This window comes from Podarcis gaigeae (assembly GCF_964106915.1).
Source record: "Podarcis gaigeae genome assembly, chromosome: 5".
In the NCBI taxonomy this organism is placed as follows: domain Eukaryota; kingdom Metazoa; phylum Chordata; class Lepidosauria; order Squamata; family Lacertidae; genus Podarcis; species Podarcis gaigeae.
The window spans coordinates 79,109,608-79,126,498 of record NC_139681.1 but is presented as its reverse complement, the minus strand read 5'-3'; the positions used below and the strand labels follow the sequence as shown (position 1 = coordinate 79,126,498).

Below are 16,891 nucleotides of genomic sequence, written 5' to 3'. Positions count from 1 at the left end.
AGCAATCACACTCTTCCAAAACTCTCCCAACAACTTGCAGCCTTAGGACAATAGAGGCTGGACAGCCAAAGTTTCATGCTTACAGAAATATAACAATGTACACAGCAAACAGTGCTGTTCTCTCCCCGCATAGAGCGTTTTAGAGCTTATTTTAACTGGCTCTGAAACACAATGAAGTTTAAAACGTGTACATTGCAGTTAATTTACTGATGCTGTTGGAAAAAATGTAAAAAAAGAAGGTATCAATGAAATGAAAGCCTTAAATTTAGTACTCTGCTTGCTCTTAAGGCTCGGGATGAAAAGCACGCTATTAAAAATACACGGAAACCAAGTTTGGAAGGTAAGCTAGATGCTGTGAGTCTACCTCTGAGGCAACATGCATGCTGAAGTTAATCAGAATCAGGTCGCTACTAAACAGCCGGAGGAAAACATGGGGTGCTTTGAGAAGCTACATAAGTTGGCGGAAGCAAAGCCTTTTCTCTGCACCCCACCCCCAAAAGAGAGAAACGCAGAGGCTCCAGTGTGCTACGAAGAGACCCCTTTTCTGCTCTCAAATCCCAGAGGGCGTGAGGGTTGATTGTGACTGCAAAGATGCAGCCCAGGGAGAAAGAGGGGGAAATATATGGGGCACTCAACACATGCTCAGAGGTACCCTTCTCCATTCTTGGCACTGCACAGTGACGAAAGGGCTGAGATTGGCTCGAATGAAGCCCAATACCTGCCCGGCTCCTCTCCTGCTTTCCCTCCTCTGCAGAGAAGCTGCGCTCAGATATACTGGAGAAGTGATGCCCCGCTCTTCATGCTGGGACTGCCCTCCTTTCCATCCCTCTCTACCCCCTCGCCTTTCTCTAGTCAGGATCCCGCTTCTGGGTTTCACCATCTGTACCCACCCACTCCCCTGTTCCCCGGCTCGCCAACTCTACCTCTCCGGTCTCTCTAGACTTACCGAGCTGTTCCTGGGAGAAGTTCGGGGCTGATGTAAATAGACACATCACCGACCGATGGAGAGAAGAAAGCGCAAGCGGAGGGGGGAAGAGAGAGAGAGGCGCCGCCGTGGGAAGACCCAGGAAGGAGGAGGAGGAGGAAGAGAAGTCAGCCGGCAGGAGCCTCCAGGGAAGCCGCGGCGCTCAGGTCCGCGAGACTGGATGGAGAGGCGGAGAGGGGGCGGCGGCAGGCGCTGCGCTCCCGGCGCTCCCCCTGGACTCAGGCGGCGGGTCGTGCGAAGAGCCACCCAGGCATTGCCAAGCCAGCCGAGGCAGCCGCGGATCAGAGAGAGAGAACGAGGAGAGAGTGGGTTTTACTCTTCCCTTGCGAGAGAGAGAGAGAGAGAGAGAGAGAGAGAGAGAGAGAGAGAGAGAGAGAGAGAGGCAGGGGCGAGCTGCGCTGGCTGGTTGCGATCCAGCCTCTCCGCTGTTCCCGGGGACTTTCAAAAGGTCTTGCCTCTTATCCTGATTTCTAAGCAGAGACTGGGCTGGGGGCAGGAAAAACGCACAACTCCTCCTCCTCATCTCTCTCTCTCTGGCTTTGGGGAAACCCAGATGCGGCCAGGAGGGAAGCTTTGGTTCCTATCCCCACAAGATTAGCCAGGCCCTCCAAGAAAAAGAGGGACCCAACGGGTCATAGAAACCAACTCCTAGGGCCAAGAGGTCTTCACCTCACTCCCATAAAATATATGAGCAGGTCGCACCCTCCCCCCAGTTGATAGGCATTGCCACGCACCACATCATGTGATCGATTATGTAGGATGGAGCTTACCTGTAACCCCCCCCCCCAAAAAATATTTTATTGAAGTTGGCACCCCTGCCACAGGTAGTCCGAACTCCAGTTTGGCTTTGGTCCCATGGCCTGTGAAGAATGGGAGATGCCCTCACGTTAACAGGCAGGCAAGACTTTGTCCATACATATGGGGTGAAGGATGATAGCTCAGTGGTGTAGCGCCCCTGGTTCAAGGACTAATCCTCAGCATCTCCAGGTAGGGCTGGGAGAGGACCACATTTGAAGTCATGGAGAGGTTCCATCAGTGAATGTAGACAGTACACTTACTAGGTGGACCAATGGTATGAGGCCTCTCCACCATGCTTCTGATGCAAAAGGGGAGAGCTCTGCTGGGAGCCTGCTTGAAGTCCACTTTTTGGGAAAGAGTAGTTTAAAAACAACTGTCCTATTTTATTTTTTTAAGAATTGGGTTGGTTGTGCTGAGTTGGCTAACTCACAAAGGATCTTCCTCAAAGGCTCCACCAGATCTATCACGGGTAGGTGAAATATGGTGTGGCCAAATGTTAGCCCACCAAACCACTATGAAGGACTACAGTGAACCCAAGGTCAAGGTGAAGTGATGGTGATCTTTCACTTGGTTATAACTGGATTTTGGATGGTTTTTCTTCTTCTTATGGGCACACACTAATTTCCCTTTCTTATGATTCATTATTGTGGTATAAGTTCCCATGCATTTTGTGCACATCTGTGAAATTTATTTGCCACAGATTGAATTTCTTGCGTTTCATGGTATTTCTGCCCCACTGTTAACATTTTCTCCCTACATATCTCTGTTGATCATAGCTGTCACCTTTCAGATTTGAAAATAAGGGATCAGCAGCCTCGAAAATAAGGGATCAGCAGCCTCGAAAATAAGGGATCAGCAGCCTCACCTGCCCTGGGGACAGTCTACGGGATATTTAACAATCCGGGATAGCAGCTGGAAATGGTGCTGGAATAAGGGAATTTCACGCAAAATAAGGGAAGGTTGACAGCTATGCTATTGATCTCTCTCTGTAACTACAGGTAGAAGGCCTTGTTGGTAATTCCACAGCTGGCAGATTGCCACTGAGTGTCGATGGATAAGTGGACCACTTTTGCAGTGCCACTGACCCTCTGAAACACCCTCCAATAGGTTCATATGAGGATAATGGGGCTTCCTTCCACATAAATCCTACAGCATCAACTCCCATTGAGCACACAATGCTTTGATCAGGCCAATGGTCCATTTAAGACCAGCATCCTGTACTCACAGTGGCCAACATGTGGGAAAACTGCAAGCAGAGCATGAAGGCAATAGCACTCTGCCTGCCTGCGATTCACAGCAACTGATATTCTGAGACACAACGCCTCTGACAGTGGAGGTAGAACAAAGCTGTTGAGGCTGGGTAAACACTAATTGTTAACTCATTTGCATGTAGCTTTTCCCAGTTTTAACCTTTAAAGCCCTATATGGCCTAGGACCCTCGTACCTATGGGACCGCCTCTCCTGGTATGCCCCATGGAGGACCTTAAGGTCTGCAAATAACAACATCCTAAAGATTCTGGGCCCCAGGGAGATCAGACTGGCCTCGACCAGAGCCAGGGCCTTTTTAGCCATGGCCCCGGACTGGTGGAACGCTCTCTCACAAGAGTCTAGGGCCCTCCGGGACTTGACATCTTTCCGCAGGGCCTGCAAGATGGAGCCGTTCCGCCAGGCCTTTGGTCAGGGTTCAGTCTGACTCATTTTCTCCTTGTATAAGAACAAACATGAAGGAGGTTCCGAGCCCGCTCACAGGTGCTTATAATATCAGTGGAAACAGTTGGTAACTGCCTTCAATTTTAACTTGAAGATTGCCACTTGTCCCATTTTAATTTTAATTTGTTTGAATTAATTGTGGGATGTATCTTAATTTATTGATCACTTGTTTTTATGCATTTTATGCATTGTCTTATTTGTATGATGTTAGCCACTCTGAGCCTGGCTCTGGCCAGGGAGGGTGGGATATTATTATTATTATTATTATTATTATTATTATTATTATTATTAATAATAATAATATTAATGCTTTTCCTCAACATGCTGCTTTCAATCCCTTCCCTTGCTTAGGTTATTCATGCCTTTCCCTCTTTGTACATGGTCCAGGTGACAGTTACAGATAGGTAGCCATGTTGGTCTGCCATAGTCAAAACAAAAAAAATTCCTTCTAGTAGCACCTTAAAGACCAACTAAGTCAGTTCTTGGTGTGAGCTTTCGTGTGCATGCACACTTCTTCAGATACACTGAAACAGAAGTTTCCATACCCTTCTATTTAGTGAGAAGGTGGGGAGGGGTATTACTCAGAAGGGTGGTGGGAATGGGTGATTGGCAGATAGCTGTGATGAGCCTGTTGACGACTCTTAACGACTGCAATAGGTCTTACAGGAAGAAGCAAGGGGTGAGAAGGTGAAAAATGGCTTTGTCATGTATAATGAGATAAGAATCCAAGGTCTTTGTTCAGGCCAGGTTTCTCCATGGTTTTAAGTTTGGTGATAAGTTGCAATTCAGCAGCTTCTCTTTCCAGTCTATTTCTGAAATTCCTTTGTAGTAAAACAGCTACTTTGAGATCTTGTATAGAATGTCCTGGGAGATTGAAGTGTTCTCCTACTGGTTTCTCTGTCTTGTGATTCCTGATGTCTGATTTATGTCCGTTTATTCTTTGGCGTAAGGTCTGGCCTGTTTGTCCAGGTGAATGATGGAGGAAGTGGTGATGGCAGTGATGGTATGTACCCACTCGCAACATTATCAGGCAGGTGTAGATACACATCCAGACCTCAAACTAGCTACATGGAATGGAAGAAATGGACAGGGAGACATTTTTCTCCCTCTTTCAGAACACTAGAACCCAGGGCCATCCAACGAAGCTGAACATTGGAAGATTCAGGAAAGGCAAAAGAAATTCCTTCTTCATGCAATGGATGGTTACAGAATTCATTTCCATAAGATGTAGTTACTGATGGCTTTAAAAGAGAATTGGGAAATTCCATGGACTGTAAGCCTATGACTACTAGGCATGATGGCTGTGTTCTGTTTTTACTCTTGGAGGCAGCATGCCTCTGAACACCAGTTGCTGGGAGTTACAAATGGCATTGCTGCGCCCATGTCCTGCTTGCATGGACATCTGTTTGACCACAGTGAGAACAGGATTCTGGACTATTGGGCTGTTGGTGTTGACCTTTAAAGCCCTAAGAGGTCTCGGTCCTGTATACCTGAAGGCGCGTCTCCACCCCCATCGTTCTACCCGGGCACTGAGGTCCAGCGCCGAGGGCCTTCTGGCGGTTCCCTCACTGCGAGAAACCAAGTTACAGGGAACCAGGCAGAGGGCCTTCTTGGTAGTGGCACCTGCCCTGTGGAACGCCCTCCCACCAGATGTCAAAGAGAAAAACAACTACTAGACTTTTAGAAGACATCTGAAGGCAGCCCTGTTTAGGGAAGCTTTTAATGTTTAATAGATTATTGTATTTTAATATTCTGTTGGAAGCCTCCCAGAGTGGCTGGAGAAACCCAGCTAGATGGGCGGGGTATAAATAAATAAATAAATAAATAAATAAATAAATAAATAAATTATTATCCAGATAGACTTTTCTCAGGTCCTTCCAAGATGCTGAAGGGCGATGGGCATGGCAAGGACTATCAGGGGCACCATCTAGTGGGGGCCAAGAAGCCTCCCCCCAAATTTTCAAGGAGGCCCCCTTCAATATCTCCCTCAATGTGTGTGCATGCCACACAATGTGCTCATGCCACTCGTGCACATGTGTGACACATCAGCAGGTTGCATAGTGCTGACTCCCTCAATCATGGGGGCAATTATCCTTTTATCCACAGTGACACAATCAAGGACCCCATCTGTGTGAGGCTCAGGGCCAGAGTCAGAGGTCAGCATTGCCACACAAGCCATGGTAGTGTCCCTTACCCCAATGAAAAAGACAAAGGAACCATACGAGTCCATCACTAGTGCAAGTATATAGCGTAGCAAATTCCATTATTTGCTTTTTCAGAAATGCAAATGGGGTGGGGGTGCTCTGGATTCATCCCTGATATGATGAGCAAATGACCCAGAATGGACATCAGTGAAATGAAGATGGATAGACAGCAATTAAGTCAAGAAGGCACTTCCTGAAAAAGGATGGTGCGAAAAGTGACAAAACGTTTTCATATACCGAACAGCAAGGAATAAAAACATCCCACAGTGTGTCGAAATGTCTCCATTAAGAAGATGAGCACTGATATCTCATTCTCTGCTAATAAAGCTATAAATGCCGACAACAATCACGATACCCTGCCTTCCAAAAGGAGAGGGAGAAATGGCCCCCAAATTAATCAAGACATCTCAATTTAAACACACACACACACACACACACACATATTCCACCATGGTTCTTTCAAGCACTGCCACTTCACTTATTACAGCAACCCATCTACTTAAAAGGCCCATCTTAATGTCCTTTTTAATGCAGCTTCAAAAACCAACCCCAGGCCCTACCCCCATTATCACTCTCAGCTTTCTCATTTATACACAGTGAGGGGAAAAACTTTAATGGCCAGAAAACCATTTTGGTCTGTACATAGGCCAAAAAGTTTTCCATTTATAAAAACTTAGTTTTGAAATCCAGCATAGATTTAAGAGGGAAATGGAAATCTATCTGAGAATATGACTAGAAGAGAGAGAGAGAGAGAGAGAGAGAGAGAGAGAGAGAGAGAGAGAGAGAGGTGGTGACCTCTCATTTTATTTTTATTTTTCATTTAATGGTTAATGTAATAAAGATCTCTAAACAGTTTACATTAAAATAATAAAAAATATTATTTAAGTGGCCTCATATGTAGAATATCAACAGGGGCTACCTCCTCTTCTTTCCAAAGCCAAGGGAGGCTTTATATTGTAAACTGCCCTCTGATCCTCAGATGAAGGGCAATAAAGAAATTTAATAAATAATAATAAAGTCTTCACCAAGACCAACTTTAAAACAGGCACCCTGCTGGGAAATTATTTTTACTCTCCAAACATCACTTCCTCCTGTCCTGAGGTGCCTACATATGTATCACGAAAACAGAGGAATTATCTGTAACAGCAACACAGGAGGCAATTTTTCTAAGGATCACAGCTTGGGATAAAGAGTTGCGCTTCCCCTCCCCACATATTGCAGCCTCAATTAAAATTGTCCTTCCTGCCACCTATTATTAAATAAAAAGTCCTAGACACCATTGCTAACAAAGTACTTAGCAGCACATCTAATTTGTCCCTAATACTATTGATTTTCTTGGGGGGGGGAGGGTCCCGAATCATTATCAATCCAATAACTTTAAAGGAATGCCCTTTATAGTTCTTGATTTGTAAAAAGTCACATTGAAAATCCATCGCAGAGTAAGGAATGGGCTTTAAGGATGGAATTGTGGCTGTAAACCCCTTGGAACATAGATGGAGTCCCTTTTGAGTTGACGTGCAGAAGAGGGTGCTGAATGAGTTCGATTCAGAAATGTGACATGCCCAGCAGTGCAATTGCAAGCATGTTTACCTGGAAGTAGGGACACAGGTGGTGCTGTGTTTTAAACCACAGAGCCTAGGACTTGCCGATCAGAAGGTCGGCGGTTCGAATCCCTGCAATGGGGTGAGCTCCCATTGCTTGGTCCCTGCTACTGCCAACCTAGCAGTTCGAAAGCACGTCAAAATGCAAGTAGATAAATAGGTACCACTCCGGCGGGAAGGTAAATGGTGTTTCTGTGTGCAGCTCTGGTTCACCAGAAGCGGCTTAGTCATGCTGACCACATGACCCGGAGGCTGTACGCTGGCTCCCTCGGCCAATAAAGCGAGATGAGCGCCACAACCCCAGAGTTGGTCACAACTGGACCTAATGGTCAGGGGTTCCTTTATCTTTACCTTTACCTGGAAGTAAGACCAAGTGAGGTTGATGGAGCTTACTCCCAAGTCAATGTATGAAAGATTGCCTAAGACATATTGAAATAATTGGACCTGAATTCCACTGCTCAGTACTTTTATCCATGGGTTTCAGTCCCTGGGTTGTGCTTTAAATGCCAGGTTCCCATTAGTTCACTTATTTAGGCGCATTGCTTCTCCGTTATATACCCAAGGCAACCGTTTTCAACTGCTAGTGTGCCATGAGAAATTGAGTAGTAAAAGAAGAAAGGTTTTCTTAAAAGCCAAAGCACCTATGAGCAGATGAATTTGTCCTCTTCATCTCTGCCATAACTGCTGCTCTGTATATGACTGTTTCCAACCAGTGGCTATGTGGCTTTTGTTTCTGTTCGGGTGATTCTGAAGCAAGGTCCTTCAGGGCTTGTTTAAAGTGAACTGGGAATCTGTCACTCAGAACTGAAACAGGTTTCCTGAAGCACTTCATGGCGCCTTGGCAACCTCAACATCCGTAACAAACACTACAGACAACTCTGCTAAAAGCACAACTAACATCCCTAAGACAGCAAGAGGGGTTGTGGGGGGTGAGGTAGAGCAAAACCCAGGTGGAGAGAGGGAGGAGGAAAGCTGATTAGTCAAACTTGTAATCAGAAGGAATGATTTACTCAGACTCTCCAATCCCGGTGTTTTTGGGAATGGACAGTGAATCTTCTTTTGCTTCTCTCCCCAACCACATCTACTTTAAAGTTGCCTAGCAGGAAAACAACCAGACTAATTTCTCTGGTAAATTTCTTACCTAGGAGCATCTCCCCGATGTCAGCTATTTCCAGGCTAATTGACTGGGGGAAAACAAGGGAAGATTAAGTGAAACCTCTTTACCCACTCTGAAATTGTAGAAGCAGCGTTTGCGATGTTTCAAAAATTAAAAACAAGACACCCCAAACGTTGTTGAGCTTTTTGAAAAAAACACACACAAACAAACCCCAAAGTTGTTTTCAATTGACTTGCCTAAGATCCAGCACAAACCACCACTTTTGGACATTCTACCAGATGTCAATTCCCCCTTTGAAATCCTAATAATGTCTGGAAAAATCCGGACACAGGGGTACCCTAGTTTGTGGGGAAATCACTGCAGCCTTCCTTCTGAAATTTGGCAGGATGAATCCCTTCAGGAGAGGTTCCCAGGCATGAAAATGCCATCCAATTTCTCCCCAAAGTAGTTACAGATATTCTGTTTTTCTTTAAAAACAAAAAAAAAAAAACAAAACTTTAAAGGCACCCAGCACTCTTTCCTGATTCTTGGTTTGCAGAAGTAGATGGCTGATTCTGTCCCCACAGTGTTACAAATTAACTCATTCAGATAATTGTGTTGTTTGCACTGATTTCCAAATTTATGTATATTGGTTCTGTGTGTGTGTGTGTGTGTGTGTGAGAGAGAGAGAGAGAGAGAGAGAGAGAGAGAGAGAGAGTCTCTTTTGAAATTAGTAGAGATTTGGGGGGGGGGGATGATTTAAAAACTCCACACCTGTCATATAATAAATAGTACTGCCTGTACACAAGAATGTAGTGGGGGAAAGAAGGTCATTGAAAATCTGTATAGTGTATAATTGGAATTATCCATGCATGGAGTAAGGGGAGGGTAGGAATTGATTCTGCCTTCAGATTTTTTTCCTTTTCTTTTTTTAAAAAACCCATCATGTTCATAGTAGGCATGTGTGCACAAATGCTTTTAAATTATTGTAACTAAATGCTTTTAAAATAGGTTGTTAATACACATGTGCAGTTTAACCCTGTGATGTGAAGGAAGAAGTATGAACCATCCACCAAATATTAACAATATCCATTGATAAGCAGAAGAATGGTATATTTCAACCTCACCCCCTTTCACTCAACAATAACAAATAACCACACACACAATTGTGGCAATATTAGAGACTTTCTAATATTCTTGGGTAAAAGGGAAAAGCAAGCCATTTTTTCTTCTTTAAAAAAGGGAAAATAAAACACTTACGAAAGAAGTAATTTAATATTTACATGCTGACTGATTACAATTAACACCCCCACCCCACCCCAAAAAGGTATGATTCATTGTGGATGCTTGGAGACATATATTGCAGGATTTTTCAGTTTGTCATAATCCACCCAGGTTCCAGGTACTTCCTATAGAGGGAATGGGTAGAAAGAACAGTAGATATTGCCAAGGGACTGATGATAAAGATACCAACTCACAGAAGTAGTCATTCCATCAGGGGTCGGTCCATGTGAAAGCAGTACATAAAGAACACTTGGAATTATGAAATCTGAAAACCATAGAGAAAAACAGGGGAGACAAGCAAGTCTAAGAAGAAACTATATTATCTATAAAACTATTGCTTCAGGTGCAGGGGTCAGCAAACTTTTTCAGCAGGGGGTCGGTCCACTGTCCCTCAGATCTTGGGGGGGGGGGGGCCAGACTACATTTTTTTGGGGGAAACGAACGAATTCCTATGCCCCACAAATAACCCAGAGATGCATTTTAAATAAAAGCACACATCCTACTCATGTAAAAACACGCTGATTCCCGGACTATCCGTGGGCCGGAGTTAGAAGGCGATTGGGCAGGATCCGGCCCCCGGGCCTTAGTTTGCCTACTCATGCTTCAGGGGATACCTCACCATCACCACCCAGGGTTTAAAGTGGCCCTGGGGAAAATGATCTCAGGTGGTTTCTTTCTTCTGTAGGTGAGCCCCTTTGGGTTTTTCCTGCCCATGGGGATAGTCTGTAGGCAGATTTTATTTGCATTCACTTGAATGCAAGAAGGTCTTTCCATGCAACCAAGGACACCTTTCTGCTCAACACAGGAAGGTTGGGACCTATGCATAGAATAGTGGACACAGGTGGTGCTGTGGTCTAAACCACTGAGCTTCTTGGGCTTGCCATTCAGAAGGTCAGTGGTTCGAATCCAGGCAACAGGGTGAGCTCCCGTTGCTCTGTCCCAGCTCCTGCCAACCTAGCAGTTCAAAAGCACACCAGTGCAAGGAGATAAATAGGTCCCACTGTGACAGGAAGGTAAAGGGTGTTTCCATGTGCTCTGGTTTCTGTCATGGTGTTCTGTTGTGCCAGAAGCGGTATAGTCATGCTGGTCACATAACCCGGAAAGCTGTCTGTGGACAAACGCCGGCTCCCTTGGCCTGAAAATGAGATGAGCACAGCAAACCTCTAGTCGCCTTTGACTGGACTTAACCATCCAGGGATCCTTTACCTTTTTTTACCTTTACACCAGGGATGCTTAGAGCAGGACTTCTGTGCATACTTCTATCCCCACTTTTGTTTTTTAAAAACCTTATACAAGCGCATACACACACACTGCAATATTATAGCAGAGCAAAGACATTATATGGTTGAATATTGCCCTTTATATGTCATTCCAGAACGTAATGAAGACCAGAGTTCTAAAAAACCTTTCTGGTTGTTCTTGCTTGCTCTTATTTTAAACATTGTGTGTTCATACATGAACATAGCTCTGGCACAGCATCTGTCTTCATCCTCTATTTTGGAGCTGCAAGTTTGCTTTTTATGACATCATTTTCCATCACTGAATGCTTGTGAACTTAAGATGAACTTAAGAACAGCAATGCACATAGTGTCTGAAGGTTGCTTTGGTGTGCTGGTTTTTTTTTTTTTTTTTTACAGTTATCATCCACTTTAAATAATGGCAAATTATGAATACTCTTGCTCCTCATTACATCAGAGGGGCAAAATGAGAATGACATCAAGAGCCTTATTCCAACCACAGTGTATAATCATGGGTAACATAATCACAGTAAAAACAGCCGAGAGCCCTTGTGGCACCTTAGAGCCTCAGAAACGCACCATGGGCGAAATGAGTTTCTGTTGACAATAGCCCACTTTGACAAAGCCGTAAAGGGATGACTTCGATTAGCAGGTCATGTCATGCAAAGGACAGCTGTAATTTGGTCACATTTATTTGCAGAGCCCAATTGTAAGCAAAAATAAGAATAGAGGTAACGTACAGAGATAATGAATATGGCAGTATTTAGTTTTAATTGTGGAAATATGGCATGGGGGGGGGAGCAGTTCCATAATTCCTAATAGTCCTTAGGGTAGGGATTCTCAAACTGTGAGCCAGGATCCCCACCCACACCTAGTAGGTCTTGGGCCACTTTAGTGGCATGACTTGCCCAGGGCTTCATCACTTGCCTGCCCAGCCCCCTAAACCATGCTGTCGCCATTTGGTTAGACTAATGCCAGCACCAGCAACTCATTGCATGCTGAATACTGTAAATGTATCCATGAGCTAGACAAACCCAGAGGGGTGAGGCACCCCTCATGTGAGGGGGAAGGAGCTCTCCCTCATGTGAGGGGGAAGGGCCAGAGGAGGTGCTGAAGGAAATTTGAGAGATAAAACACTCATTTACATTATTATCATGAAAAGTCAACTGGGAACAAAGATGAGGAAGGAATGAATGTAAAAGAACCAGGCCGGAGGGGTGAAAGAAACTGGATTTATTTATTTATTTGTGGGGAGGGCGAGGAAGGTACAAATTGAGTGTGAAAGGAGAATAGTTACCTGGCTGGCTAGTTCCTAAGCGACCAAGTCTGTGGAAATCTCATTTTTATGGATATCTGAAATAAGTAAAAGCTGGCATTTCGTATGGTTTGTCCAGCAGGTGAGATATGCTCCACTTCTGAAATCAGTGGTGCGGCGAATCAGAATTTTGCTCAGAGGCCACATCCATACCCACGATTCTGCACTTTTAAAAAGAGCTAGCCAGTTCTTATATTCCATTCTGCTGTCACAAAGGAAGTGGAAGGAAGAAACAGGTCAAGTGTGGGCAAAAGCTGAAGGCAGTTATGTCAAAGGCAGGTCAGCACCCTGGGTAGCTCCCAGTGATTCCATTTGCTAAGCCTTAGAATATGTTGTCTCAGCAAAGCATTCAGGCCATCTCAGGCCTTACAGAGGCCTGGCAAGACATATACTGCTGTTGGACCCACCTTCTTGAGAAGCTAGCTGTGTTGACCTTTTTTCCAGGTGTTTTCTTTCACAATTTGGAAGGATTTTTTCCCCCAAGTCTGAGGAAGGCAGGAGAGCTGCATTCTCAGTTTGAGAGAGCCCGTGGGGGGGGGGGTACTAAATGTTTCCTCTTGAGTGAGGCAACCTAATTCCACCTCACTTGTATCTCCCTCAGGGTACTTTATGGGACTGGGTTCAGGGACCAAGACATCTGACTAGTTTAGGTATTATAGTGGTACCTTGGTTCCCAAACTTAATCTGTTCTGGAAGTCTGTTCCAAAACCAAAGCATTCTAAAACCAAGGCATGCCTTCCCATAGAAAGTAATGCAAAATGAATTAATCTGTTCCAGGCTTTTAAAAACAACCTCTAAAACAGCAATTTAACATGAATTTTACTAACTAACAAGACCACTGCTCCATAAAATGAAAGCAATGATCAATGTACTGTACAATAAAATAAATAAGACAGTATTGTAGATGACGCAGGTGGCGCTGTGGGTTAAAGCCTCAGCGCCTAGGACTTGCCGATCGAAAGGTCGCGGTTCGAATCCCTGCGGCGGGGTGCGCTCCCGCTGCTCGGTCCCAGCGCCTGCCAACCTAGCAGTTCGAAAGCACCTCCGGGTGCAAGTAGATAAATAGGGACCGCTTTCTAGCGGGAAGGTAAACGGCGTTTCCGTGTGCGGCTCTGGCCAGAGCAGCGATGTCACGCTGGCCACGTGACCCGGAAGTGTCTCCGGACAGCGCTGGCCCCTGGCCTCTTGAGTGAGATGGGCGCACAACCCCAGAGTCTGTCAAGACTGGCCCGTACGGGCAGGGGTACCTTTACCTTTACCTATTGTAGATGATATTTTTTAAAAAATAATAATGTTTATGTGCACTGATGATAGTCATTATTTAGATGGGGGGGGGGGTTATCCATTTCTGCAGTCACACAATCTATCAATCAGTAGCTGAACTGGGTTCCACACAGTCACAAGCCACAGTCACAAAAACGAAGTCACAACTCACAGTCACAAGTCAGTCCCATTAAAAGAAGAACAAGTCACAGTCAAAAAAACGAAAAAGCCACACAAACAAAAACCCAAAAAATTAGCAAAAACAAAAGCTCCAAATATCACCTCTGTGTTGTGTGGGTGCTCGGGACTCAACAGCTGACAGACTCAACAGGAAGCCTCTGATTAGCAGCTGGGGACTCAATTTATAAACGGGACACACTCAACAGGAAGAGGAACATGTTCAGCTTCCAAGGCAAAGTTCACAAACTGGAACATCTACTTCTGGGTTTGCAGCGTTCTATTTCCAAGTTGTTCATAAACTAAGCTGTTCTAAAACCAAGGTACCACTGCATTAAATAAGATTTAGCCTCAGAATGTTTATTGGAGAAGAAAGGCAAGTTGTCTAACTGTTGAGAGCTCCCCAAAGAGTTCCCAGATTGCAGGCACTCTAAAAGGAGCTGTTGAGTTATATCAGAATACAGTTTGTCACATCAGAGAATATGGGCAACTTAAATTCTAGAGCACATTACATGTTGTTTTCTCCCATATGAACTTACTGATGCATTGGAATCATTCTCGGAGGGTTTCCTTTATGTGCCCCGCATTGTCTGACGAACACGGGGTGGCTGTGCAGTACCATACTTTCTCAACTCAGTGCCACCAGTGCTGTGCCACTCTGTTCCAAAGCAGTCCTCCACCTTTGCATGCTTTTAGTTACTAGGTAAATGGGTTTCTTTCTTTCTTTAGAATGGCTCTTGATGATTTTTGTTACTCGGCAATAATTGCTGCTGTCATCTTAATTCTGCTGCTTACTATGCTCCTAAAAAGAGGACACTTTCATAACAAAGTTTATATAGATGCCATCCCCCAAAGCAGATTGCTATGGTGAAAAACAGAACAACTTTCCTGTCTGCTGTCACATTTATAATTCTGGTTGTGCTGGCAGTATTGTGGAAGGTACTAATGCAGGAGGGGGCAATGTAGTGCCTTCCAGATGTTGATGGATTCCATATCCCATCAGCCCCAGAAAGCATGGCCAGTTGCTAAGGATGATGGGAACTGTAGTCCTGTAACATCAGGGTGGCACAATGTTGGCTACCCCTGTGCTAATAAATGACTTGTGACATTCGTATGTGAGAGAAGCAGGGCTGATTCCTGACATTTTCTATCAAGATTATTAGAATTGTCAAGAGTGACAGTATTAGCTACCTGTTGGGTAAGGAGAACTTTAAGCACCACCTGTTATTTTTACATTGTGATTATAAAATGTGGTTTTAAAACATCTCTGAATTGCACGGATGAGAGATATTTTGTGATTTTTAAAAAAACGAACGTGCTTCTATGCTCAGGGCAGCTGCACAGATCCGGGGAGAAAAATACATCAACTTTGTTCTACACAACATTTTTGATGTCATTTTTGGCCACCATGACAGCACCAATTTGTTCTGTAGTTTCTGAGTCTCGGAAAAAGCTGCTCATGACTCTTGGGGCATAATTGAGAGAAACATACTCAAACCCTGTGACCACCTAGCTTGAGATCATAACAATCCCCATTGCTTGGGAGTCTATTTAGCCATTGTGAAATGTGTAAAATAATAATAAAGGAACAGTCCTGAAACAACACTTAATCCAAGCGTACAATATGTGTATTATAAACTTAGGGTGGGATCCAAGAACTTCTTTCAGTACAAGGATTTCTGTTTGTGCAATGGTACTCTCCCCCCCCCCCATCCCCTTGCACACATCCTTTACCCTTTCCTACCCTGTTCTGGAGGATTGGCGGAACCTCTAGAACAGTTTCTGGAGGGCCACGGATGGAGGAGGTGGAAAAGTTCCATTGTGCAAATGGAAATCCTTGCACTGATGGAATGAGAAAGCTGGATACAGCTCATATTGGTTACATCCACATGCTACATTTCTAGCTTTAAACTGAAAAAAGCTGAGATATATACCTAACGAATGTCACAGCTGAAGAGCTTCTTTTCTGTCTGTGAACTTCTGCTGTTGACCACCTGTAACAAACAAGCACCACGCAGTCCCCCTAAAGGAAGAGATTTTCACCCAAATACTCTCAGTGAAAGGCATGGTGCCCACTCACTTACTTACCTGCTTCTCATTAGGGTCTTGTTACAGCTGGGCTAGCTCTGGTGCTTCTGGGCTAGAAGTGAAGTCCTAGGATGTGGACAGATGTACACCCTGCGTCTTCAGGACAAGCACCCCGGAGAACAGTTTGACTGAAAGCAGTAAGCTGATCCCAGCTTATGCCTTGAAAGTGTGTTCTGCAGATCCTTATACAGGAGGTGGGGTTGCCTAGAACCTCCTTTCTTTCAGTGGATCGTTTGACACTCAGGTCCAACCAGTTCTTCAGCAGGGTTGCTGCTGACTTTTGCTGGATGCTTCTCATCAGGGCATGTTCTCTAGGGGTAAAATCAGCAGCCCTTTGTCAGAGTGACAGATAGATCTCTGGCTCTCACTGCAATCTCTACTCATGTCCCTATCAGTTTTCCAAGCCTGTGGTTTAGGGTGTGAGTCAGCAAGTGGCAGTTGGAGTTTGTGGTTCGGGTGAACTTGCAGGACCCGGGACAAGCTTTCTCAACTAGCTCTGAAGGGTTGCAAACAGTGAACCAGCACTTTACCAAGAAAAGTTATTTTCTCTCTCTTTCTGCTGCTTCAAGAAGATAGGTTAGGAAATGTTTGCTTGGCCTGGCTGCCGAGCGAGTCTATCACTTGCATAATATGTGGTTTACATTTGGCAGAGATTTCCAGCATCTTTTTTTCTTTCTGTTTTGTTAGGTGGGATTTTTTTGGTGTCTTCTGTACTTCAGCGCTAGCCTGGGGCTACCACAACGTTATTTATACTCGCAGCATCACACTGTAATATGCAGAAGCCACACTAAAAATAGCTGGAGTCTGCTCTTCCATTTAGTTACCATTTGAATTCTCCTCAGGTATTTTACTGGGGCGCCACCTTAATCACAATTTATTTCCTTACATTAAAGAGCATCTTTTAATTTATTTATTCTCATGATGCTATCTTTTATAGTCCTATTACAGGACTGTCTGTCTCCCCAAATCTCTCTGGTTGCCAGCGCTTACGTGCTTTGTGACAATGTAGAGTTACAGATGGTCCCGATACTGTTATTTTATTATGTTTGGCATGGTAAGAACGCATTTGTTCCCTTGTTATTGTGCTGTGGTTGACTTGGCTTCTATATTACCACCTTATTTCCTGCTCCAC

General features: G+C 44.6%; 1 protein-coding gene across 3 annotated transcripts in view; it reads right to left on the bottom strand.

Moving 5' to 3' along the window:
• MME (membrane metalloendopeptidase) overlaps positions 1 to 16,123 on the bottom strand; it is an 87,642-nt gene extending 71,519 nt beyond the window's left edge. For 2 of the 3 annotated variants that reach the window (XM_083739449.1, XM_083739451.1), the window contains exon 1: positions 947 to 1,463. The gene's annotated coding sequence lies outside the window, so the exon portion shown is untranslated. Of the gene's footprint in view, positions 1 to 946; positions 1,464 to 15,759 lie in introns of those variants that run through there. The other variant, XM_083739450.1, reaches the window with a different exon arrangement.
• Between the last annotated feature and the right edge of the window lie 768 nt (positions 16,124 to 16,891).